Raw genomic sequence first — 10,551 nt, 5'->3', positions numbered from 1 at the left:
TTCAGGTCCTTCTGTCAGTGTAACAAAGGTAAGAACGCCTTATCTCATGCCTTCCCCCCGCCAGCCGAATTCAACATGTATGTTTTATCTGTATTTAGCGCAGCATATTTTACAAGGCTGGGGATTCAGCCCTGTCCACTGTGGTTCTTCATGTATACAGGTCAAACCCTGGTCCCGAACACATATGTCTAGCAACGTGCTTGCCCTGGAGGGCCCCTGCCCCGCTGCCTCACTGGAAAGCCATGTTTTAGTCATTAGTATTCTGGTCAGACGGGAAATCTCCCTTGCAGAGCTGCGGTGGAGGGGAATGAAGCTTTGCACACTATAAATAGTGATTTTATTAAAATGTAGAAAAATTGTTGAGAAACAGAAGAGAGGTGGGGGTAGGGGGTTGCCACGGCAACTCAACCCTCCCTCAGTTTTCAAAGAGCAGCGAAGGCTAAGGAATAGTAAATAGAGAAAAGGAACCAGGTGACACGTGATCACAAATGGAATGCGACAATCGGAGGGACGAGTTTCAGACTGACTGACGAGCTGGGAGGCAGAGGGTGGGCCTCAGGAGGAGATGTCCTTCCTCCAAGTGCAAGGAGCCTGGAGGAGGTAGATCTTTGTCACCACCCTTACCGCATGGCTCAGCCACACAGGTCCCCAAGCAACAAGGCCGTGGACAAACGATTTATGGATAAATGAGTATCTCTCACGAAGAAGCAGGAATTCTCCTGGCATCCTCCCAGGAGCTCTCCCCCATGACCTCTGTGCGTATTTCTAGGTATTGGCTCTGGGACCCCCATGTTTCATCCCCACCCGTTACCCCAGGATTGTTGATTGACTCCAGGCAGATCAGGAAAGATCAAGATGGTCCAGAACTCCACCGACTTATTTGACATTAGATAAATTCCCATGTAACAAATTCAAAGTATATTATTGAGGAAAACTAGGATAAAAGGATAACCTTTATTCAGGACTTACAGGTTACCTAGTATTTGCATATTCTCTCATTTAATGCATGGGAGAGCAGCCCTAGCAATCTGGGATTACTCAACCTTACAGTAGCCGACGAAACCCGGTATGCAGCTGAGACTGAAATAAAGTGATTACTCTCTCCGGCACGCAAGAATTTCCCATCTCTCCTGGAGGACGGAATTCATGCTGATGGCCTACCTCATCTTCAGGCTGGCTTCTTCACACATTGTGACAGTTTGAACAATGCACTATCCCCACTAATTAACACGTCAGCTTTTGGGGGTGGGGAGGGTGGAAAGAGTAGGGGGAGAGAGAGGGAGACGTCCCTGTAGATACACACAAGCTAACGCGTGTGTATCTTTCTGCTAATGGAGAAGAGCAATGCTGGAGATAAACAAAAGATTGTCCAAAAGTCATTTTGAAGACTGAAATGCATGAAGTTACTTTGTAGCGGAGCTTGCCAGCGGCTGTTTCAGTTAATTTTTCAATGAGATTGCATTTCCACCCCCACGCACTCTGAAAGAGATAGCAAGGGGAAGGTAGTTAAGGGGAAAGTAGTCTGGGATTCAGAGCTGGCCCCAGATGACCCACAGCTCACCTTGCAGCACGGCGAGCCATGCCACGTGACACCTGGGGTTCAGCGTTCACTCTACCCGCCTCCCCACCGGTCAGACCTCATGCACTCGAGGCAGGGCTCAGGAACTCCGACATCGTGGCTGAAGGGAGGAGTGGTACCAAAGAGAAGCTGCCTCATGAGGCAGGGTGAAGGCATCCTTGGACTGGAAAAAAAATGATGCAAAAGAGGGAAGGTTCTGGGTGAGATCAATGCATACTTGATCACCATACCCCAGAAGAGCACTCGCTTGGAAAGGTAAGTTCTGTAAGTCCATAGACAGTCAAAATGGTGCATAGTAGGTCATCATCAGAGAGGAGAAAGCTGACACTTGGAGAAGGTAGATCATGAATTTGAGCCGAACACCAAATCTTTGGGGCTGATGCTCTCAGTAGTCCTCTCATTTCTTGAGGTAGGGGGCAGGCAGGAGGGGAGTCTGTAGGCATTGCTTAGAAGGGCATTGCTACAAAGTCGAAATGAGAGAGACTCTAGACTATATGTTTGCAGCCTTGCCTGGGGAGTTGAAAAGGGGCACCAATATTCACAAGCGCAAACTGGGAAGCCACAACTTGGTTGGGTTTCCGGTACTGAAGCCAACTGTGCAGTGGCTCAGTGGCGTCCATTTCTACCAGTCATCGAGTGCGGTCTTTCCCTAGTTGTACCATACACACACACACACACACACACACACACACACACACTATTATTTCTCTAGTCTCCCCCTTCTCTTCCCTTTTCTCTTTTGTGAAGTCACATACAATCATTCATTTTTATATTAGCCGCACTTATCTATCCAGGGCAAGTGTTAGCATTTGTCCAGCTAAATCCCGGGGCCCCAGTTGCCAAACGACTCCCCCCGAGACTGCACTAACACACAGCCAAGAAAAGCTTATAGCAATGATAACCAGTATTTACTGAGCACCTGCTTACAACGTGGAAAACGCTGGGATAACAGCTCTCATGCATTCAGGTTCCTGAATGTCTCATCCAGTCCTTAGGACAATGCAACAACCTTGGGAAGTGTTACCATCCCTACTATGCAGGTGAGACTCTGAGACGGAGAGGGGTCAGGAACTCCCAGAAAGTCACAGCACTGATCAAGGACTGGGTTGGAGAAATATGACCTGCTTCCCCTTTGCCTCCCCAGCATTTCAAATATATTTAATTTCGTCTAAGTTGCGTGCCTTAAGAATAAATGTTTTCTGTTAAGCTATCTTAACTGGTTCAGTATTCAGTTCATAATCAACTGATTCTACTTTGTAATTAATCTTTGTTTTCTCAGTGATGAGTTTATATATGCCTTCTCCCACTCCCCGTTTCTGCCACTCACATCAATTTCTTCATATTCTGGTATCCGGCAAACCATCCAGCCTCCGTCTCTTGTTCTCTTTTCTGATCTTAGTTTCCTGCATTAGGAAGGTAGGCGGGACTGAGTGAGCTCACGGCACGTCTTTCCCTTCATTCTACAAAGCACCTCGGGTTTCCCATAACCCTTTGAGCCACCTCCTCCTTGCACTACCTTACTCTCTCACTCCTTATTTTCCCTTATTCTTAAACGTGTGGTCCTCACACAGTCTGAGGGTTTTTTTCCATATAATTCAAAAATTATTTGGACCCGGCGATATGGCCTCATCCCAGAACCATATGCGGACGCCTCTCCGAGGTCACTGGCTTTTCTTGGGTCTTACCCTCTTGACGTCTCCATTTTTGTTGGTTTCCATGACACGGAACTGCCTTGCTTCTCCTCATTAGTAATTATTCCTCTTTAGCCTTCCTCAGGCTCCTCTTCTTCCATCTTTCCCATCAGTGTTCTGTTGCCAAGGTCTAGCCTTAGCCCTCTTCCCTTCTCCCTCAGTCCCTTCCTGTGCCATGATACATTCCCATTCTATGACTGTCTTTGGAGCTAGCTCCTAATCCATATCCTTGTCCTCAGCCTCTCTCTTTGGCACCTCCATTTCCAACAGCTAGCAGGTCACTGCCACTGGGATGACTCACTGACATTTGCCACCAAAACTGTCCCGGAAGAGCAATTTCTGTTACTGAACCAGTCCCTTTTTCTGACTTGCCTATTTCTGGCAAATATCACCATGTCCTCAGTCACCCAGGTAGAAAAATATGTTGTAATCTTGGACTCCTCTGTCTTCCTTACCCACTAGATTCTCTTAGCTTTAAAATATAACAAGATTTGACCTCCAATATCCCCATTTAGGTACCTTTAGTGACCCTCTGTTGCCTGTCGACAACGTGCCAAGTCTCACCTCCGTTTTTCATTTCCTCTCTCCATTGGTAGCCCAAAGCAACCCTTCTTATCCTAGTTTGCCCCAACCAAATTAGACCCTGCCCTGTTCTCACATAAAGGCGAAGCTTTCCTGCCTCCCTGCTCTGATCCATACTGTTCCTGACACCTGTAACACCTTCTCCTCCAAAACACACAAGTCTTTTCTGACCTTCCTACCCACAACTTCATGAGTCTTCTTAAGTTTTGGTGGTGTTTTTCATGCTCTAAGACTCTTTGTTTTTCTCTATTTGTTTCACCTCCTGAAGCACCCTGTGGATTCCATGCCTCAAGGATCTCTGTTTTCCCATCACCCTTACATGATGTGTGGGTGGCAGATTCTCTTGTATCCTTGATGAATGGAATGGAGTCGGGGCTCAGTGGCTGTAAGGGAAGAACCCAGTTGCCAGGACCTTCTCCTCTCCTAAACCCAAGCACATATTCTTTTAATTGTCCTACTTTCTCATCCTACAAATGAGCCTCCTGTTCCCCCTATGGCCTGAATGACTGCCATCTCCCTCTGTGAGCGGTGAGATCTTAGGAGTAATGGCCACGACTATCGAACACTCCCATGTGTCATGCACCATTCTAAGCATGCACCCGTTTTAACGTCTTTAAACCGCTAAGAAATCCTGCAAAGTATAATCTCTATTTTACAGATGAGGACATTGAAGCACAGAGAGGTTATGTGGCACGTATACATTCCAACAGCTGGTACGGAAGGAGCCAGATTCTCACCCAAATCCTCTGGCTCCAGAGCCCATGTCAGACCACAGTGCTACGATGAAATGCAGATTCAAAGTGGGGAGATTTTACTTGTAGGTTTGGATGGCCCAAATCTCAAAACCTGGATGGGTCTTTCGTGTGTGGCCAGATATGTACAGATGTGCATCTGATCATGAGTGTATGTGCAGTGGAAAGGGGGACGCGTGTCTGTCTTCGTACTCTGCTGTTCAGCTGGTGCTTGTGTATTTGCTATCGTGTCCCCAACACAAACTTGCTAAGAGAAGCCAGTACCATCTGTGACTTTATTCTGCCACTGGAGTCTACTCCCGGGCTTGTCACATAGTTTATGACCCACAATTTGAGGGCCGAATTGTATTTTCATGTATAAAATGTTCAATCCACGCATCTCTGTTAAAGCTTCTGTTGTCTGCCCCCACTTCTCCCAGCCTCCCGACTCACACCCACTCTCTTACAAAGCAGGTGCAGTTCAGCAAAATGTAAGCAAATCAGCTCTGAATGTCAAAACACAACTTTACTCAATTATTAATTTGGGAGAACCAGGAGAACAGCAAATAAATATCCCAACTAGGTCATGCTATGAAGTATGTGAAATCCTCTTAGATCTAATATTTAATTTACACTCTACTGCCTGAACAAGTTTCCAGCCCCCCAGATTCAAGCCAGAAGCCAGGAGACATGGCGTCAGATGATGACGCCAGATGTCGTCAGATGAAGACTCAGCAGCTATAGAGACCCAGTGCAAAGGCCAACACTAAATGAGGGACAGCTTCCCAGGAACAGGTGCCCAAAGGGCAGAGGCAAAAATGCTTCTCTAAACAGACCAATTAGCTCAAACACAGGAACGAGAGCTTGGGCCCTGACATCTGGATAAGTCGGGCTGCAGGTCGGGGCTTGGCCTCAAGATTCTGCAGGCAGCCAGGTTCTGGACGAACATCAGCCTCTCGCCGCTCTGTGCTATTCAGGCCAGCCAAAAGGGAGATCCACGCATGTGAAGTGCCACCTAGGGCTGAAGCAAGGGGACAGGTGCCTGACAGCCGCTCTCCGGCTGTAACACTATGTAGGTGTTGGGGCCACAGCGAATGCCAAAGAGGAGAAGGGAGGAAGAATGGAGAGGTGGAGAAGCAACAAAAGAAAGAGACTCAAAGAGTGAATCCCCTGCTCATTCCACTCACCCTGCTTCACCTGCCATCCTTTGTACCCATGTCTACAGCCATCGTCCCCTGATCCCCACAAGCTGCCTTCCTGTGGCCTCCAGACTTGGGGGGTCCGCCCCCCATCTCTCCCAAGCTTCTGCCCAGGCATATGTGGCACACATGGACTGTTTCCCTTGTCCTTCTGTGCTCATGAACTGGAGATTCACTCTCTCCTCTCCTCTGATACCTCCCAGAGCAAGGATATGTCCACTCTTAGCTCAGCATCCCAAGTACGTAAAGCAGGCTCAGCTTCTAGAGTCAGGAAATGCATGAAGGCTTAGGATACGGAAACAAATCTTTCAGTCACCTGTTTCAGCAGGGGACGTCTCAGGGCCTGGTGGGAATCAGCTGTCAAAGTATCTTTCATCAGACCTCCCGAAGGGCACCCATACGGCTCGGACCCCACCCAGAGGGAGACCCAGGTCCCAGACAGGTCCTGACATACCGAAGGCTCTATCACAGGGCTAAGGAATAGGGAGGGATGGGTTTGGCTGCCCCGGGGCTGCTCAGTCTGCAGAGCTGACTGATGACCCTATGCCAGCTAGTGAGGGAGGAAATGCTACCAGTGAACTCAAAGTAATCCTGCAGCAGAAAAGGAAGTGGCAGCTAGAGCCGGAGCCCCACCCCACCCTGAGCATGCAACAGCTTCCCAAGAAGGTGCAGGTTACTCAAAGTAACACATTCGTTCTGGCTCCTCAAAGTCCCTTTTAGACAAAATCTGATTTTAATGAGCATCAAGGGCAACCCTAAACCGACACCTTTGACTTGGTCATTGGGGATGGTCCATGGAGAACTGGCACACGACCCCTTTATTTCAGAGATCTTTGGTGGCTTTTCTCTTCTGCAGTCCTCGACTTCTGCAGGTCTGATGTTGGTGACGGAGCCCCAGGACTTTGTGAGAATGCCCTTTCCACTGTTGGACAGCTCCCGGGCAGCTAATAGTTGGTGAGCTCTGGTCAAGTGCCCCACTCTGCGTTAGCCACTACCCATGAGTTCTCTAACCCCACCAGGTCAGTATTGTTATAAATCCCATATTCAGAAAAGGAAACTGTGGCTTGGAGACGTTGACTCACTTGCCTAAGATCACGATTGCTTGAAAGTGGCAAAGCCAAGACTCAAACCCTGAGCTCTTAACTAGAACAGTTGCAAACTGTAATCCCTCCAAAGGGCTGGGTACCTGTGAATCAGTGAAAGCCATGCAGGTGTAAGAAAGGTGGAGGAGAGTGGCATCTGTGATGACCTGGGAGGGGGCTGCTGCCATCCTGGTACCGTTTATTGTTCCATGACAGAACATGAACCTGAGTGATCAGCCCTTCAGGTTTTTCAAGAGAGGTTATAAATACAGATGTATAAGCATAACTTAATTTGTATTGTTTACTGATGGAATTTTTAAAAATCGTGGTGCAAGCCAACACCGAACAGGTCTCGTAACCACATCTGTGAGCAGGTTTGTGGCTACGCCCATTGTAACGCTGCTCTAGAGCCCAGGGTGTTAACCACCAGGTTCTGTTGTGTTAAAATGATCAGACAGGTGTATCTCTGGTGGTTTGCAGTTTTTCTTCCTGTTATTTCCGTCTGCGGGTCCCAGTTCCGCCATCTGGAGCAAGAAGTGTTCCAAAACACTCTCCTGTTCTCTTCTCTAGACTAAATATCCCCAACGGCCCCAAGCATTCCCTTCCTGGTTGGTTTGTAGGACTTTTGCCATACTGGCTGCTACTCCAGGCAAGCCCCACACACACTCCCACCTGCTCACATCACTCCCCAAACCCACTGCTGGAAACTGAGCCATACACTTGAGGTTTATCTGCGTCACACAGAGCAAGGCAGGCTCCCTGACCCACCAAGACTCAACCAAACATGGAGCTCAAAGACACTTGGCTTACTGGGAGCTCAGGTTAAGTGAAGAGATTCTGGTCCTTCTCCCCAGTGAAGGGCTTCTCAGTCTCCGAGGTGATTTCACTGTCGTGAGGAATGATATCCCCAGCCACCAGCCCTTCCCACCAGGGTCCCAAGTAATCACCCCAGTCCCCGCAGGGACTGCTCCAGGGCTAGCCCACTAACACGTATGGCTGTCAGGCCCACACCTGGCTGACATTCCCTTCAGCGAAGAGAATTTGCACACGGCACCAAGGATCCATCCTTCTGTGTTGTGAAACAAACCTCACCCTCCTCCCCAGTTCCTCTCTCCCAGTATTTGGGGAGACTTTCCCCTGATTCATCTTGCCCACCCAAGAGTCACCCCCATTTCCTGACACTCACTGCCCCAAGCATACCACGTGGAGACTAAAAGCCTGGCTGTCACCACCTGTGGGTCAGAAGCCAAGTGGGGGGACAAAGGTGAGAACCCAGTGGGTCTGCGGAATAGGTCCAACAGCTCAGCCCAAGCCCTCCACACTCCGTAGCTGTGGGCCTTCCATCTGCCTCTTTGGTTCCAGTCCCACCTCCTAACTTCCCTTCTGAAATCAGGAAATGCAAATCTGGAAAGCCGCTGTAGAAACTGAGAAAAACAAAGTAGCCTATCTTCGACTCTTGCTCTGCCTGCTGGCCCTTCCCCATGGCCACGGGGCCCGGGACTGAGCAGAGCAGCTGGGTTTTCCCCTGAGCAGTGACTCACAGATGTCGTTTCTCTGGCACAGACTCTCACGAAGGTCCCAGCTGGGAAGGTTGCCTGGTGGCCAAGTGATCCCTCACAGCTGCCAGCCCAGTGACAAGAGATTCCAGCTGGTGCTAGGTGACGAAGAACAGGTCTGGGCTTTGTCCCTTGGCTACAGGACCTGTCTGTCCCACTTGCTAGACTCAGGATGTAATCCATCTTCGAGGTTACTGAGCGCCCAAGCCCTCAGCCCATCAAAACCACTTTAGTAAAATTCGATTTCTGGAAGGGCACCATGGCCACCTCAGAAGAGCACTGGCTTTTCAGTGGGCTCAGGGCAGCGCTCTGGAGCCGCCCAGTTGCCCGCCAAGTGCCTAACATTCAAACTGACAAGGGTCCGCAGATAAGGACGCACCACCAGGGACACGCCCTACAGCACACAACCGCAAAAGGCTCGTGCAGGGTAAGGGCCAGGCAAGACCGATTTTTTTTTAATGCTTATTTATTCTTGTGTGAGAGAGACAGAGCACAAGTGGGGGAGGGGCAGAGATAGAAGGAGACGCAGAATCTGCAGCAGGCTCCCGGCTCTGAGCTGTCAGCACAGAGCCCGACATGGGGCTCAAACCCATGAACTGTGAGATCGTGACCTGAGCTGAAGTCAGACACTTAACCAACTGAGCTACGCAGGCGGCCCTGGGCAAGACCAATTTTAACATTGCTTTGGACAGCTGAATCCTCGCTCCGCCCAAAATCTCCTGCAGAACTGCAGTACTCAGATCCAAAAACAGCTTCTCAGGTGGAAACCAGGAGCCCGTCCCCACTCAGACTCCCCTCAGTCCTGCCCCCCCGGGGAGGGGGGGCCTTAGCCTCTTCCAGGGAGTCACTCAGACTCCACTTGACATGCATGGTCGAAAACCCACGGTTCAACCCCTCATTGCACAGAGGCTCGCAGAACATGCCACGCGTTTCCCTAAGTCACACGGTGACTACATATTACAAATTCAGCCAGCATAAAAGGGCTTGCAGACCAAGCTTTCAGCGAACCGAAACGTCCGTCCAAATGGGCAGCTCGCGCAGGTAGGAGGAGTAAGAGAATCCACACATGAGAGTAATTTTAATTTTTCTCAGCCACTTTCTAGCTGCCTGTACTCAGGCAAGCCACTGTATCTCGGCGGGCCTGGGGCGAGGACTAGGTCCAGTGCCACCAACTCTCCTCGCCTTAAGGAGACCTCACCCTCCCCTGCAGGCACTTAGTCTGGAGCTCTTTCATCACCATAATGTCAGCTTCCTGTGCTCTGTCCATCCAGCACCTCTACCTCTTCCACTCCGGGATCCCACATCCGGGCTCCACTTGGGGTCCCCAGCCAAGGGCACATCCAGGACTTTGATAAAACCTGCCGCGTAGGAGGACGCTGGGCTCACCGCGCGTCCTGCTGATCACTTAGATTCCACCTACACCTGCCTAAATAACCCAGAAAACCGCCAGAGGATTAGCAGAACGGAGTCACCGGAGCCAAGCGCAGACGAGAGGCCCACGGAAGAGGGTAGGAAGGGCGGCGAGGCGGTGCGCGCTCCATGGACTGGCGGGAGGGAGCCAGGGCGGAGGGGCGGCTCACCGGCCAAGCAGAGCCCTCGAGTCTGGCTTGCAAAAAGCGGAGGGGCCTGACGGACTGTGTTCCGACAGCAAGCGCGACTTAGCGTCTGGGAGGTCATAAGTTAACAGCTCTGCTCAGAAAGCGGGAAGGCTGGAGAACAAAGGGAAGGAGAGCTGCTGAGCCCCCGGACGACAGAGCTCAGTTTGGTGGGGAACAAAGGCGTTCGCCAGCGCCATCTCCCCTGCCCATCCCCCAGCCAAAATCCCAAAGAGAACCAGTTCCTACCAGGGAACTTGCTCGCTCCGCGCAAACACCCAACTCTGCGCTTCTGCGGAGCCAAACCTCCGGCAGCGGATCTGACTCCCTCCTGCTGCCACAGGGCCCCTCCTGAAGTGGATCACCTAAGGAGAAGCAAGCTAAGCCTGCCCCTCCTGCCCCTGTGCACCTTGCCTACCCACCCCAGCTAAGACGCCAGATCCCCAGCATCACAAGCCTGGCAGTGTGCAAGTAGCCCAGACAGGCCACCCCACCCCACAGTGAATCCCGCCCCTAGGAGAGGGGAAGAGAAGGCA

General features: G+C 50.6%; 1 long non-coding RNA gene across 1 annotated transcript; it reads right to left on the bottom strand.

Annotated features, from left to right (window-relative positions):
- Positions 1-935: 935 nt before the first annotated feature.
- On the bottom strand, positions 936-5,233 carry LOC121027658 (uncharacterized). Its single transcript, XR_005788848.1, has 3 exons — positions 2,907-5,233; positions 1,562-1,742; positions 936-1,479 (listed from the first exon to the last, which is right to left on the bottom strand). It is a non-coding gene; the product is annotated as an uncharacterized LOC121027658 (long non-coding RNA).
- Positions 5,234-10,551: the final 5,318 nt, after the last annotated feature.

This window comes from Herpailurus yagouaroundi, unplaced genomic scaffold (genome assembly GCF_014898765.1).
Source record: "Herpailurus yagouaroundi ecotype Mexico unplaced genomic scaffold, PumYag 77, whole genome shotgun sequence".
Lineage (NCBI taxonomy): Eukaryota > Metazoa > Chordata > Mammalia > Carnivora > Felidae > Herpailurus > Herpailurus yagouaroundi.
Note: the sequence above shows the minus strand (reverse complement) of the source record. Positions and strands in the feature narration are given on the sequence as shown.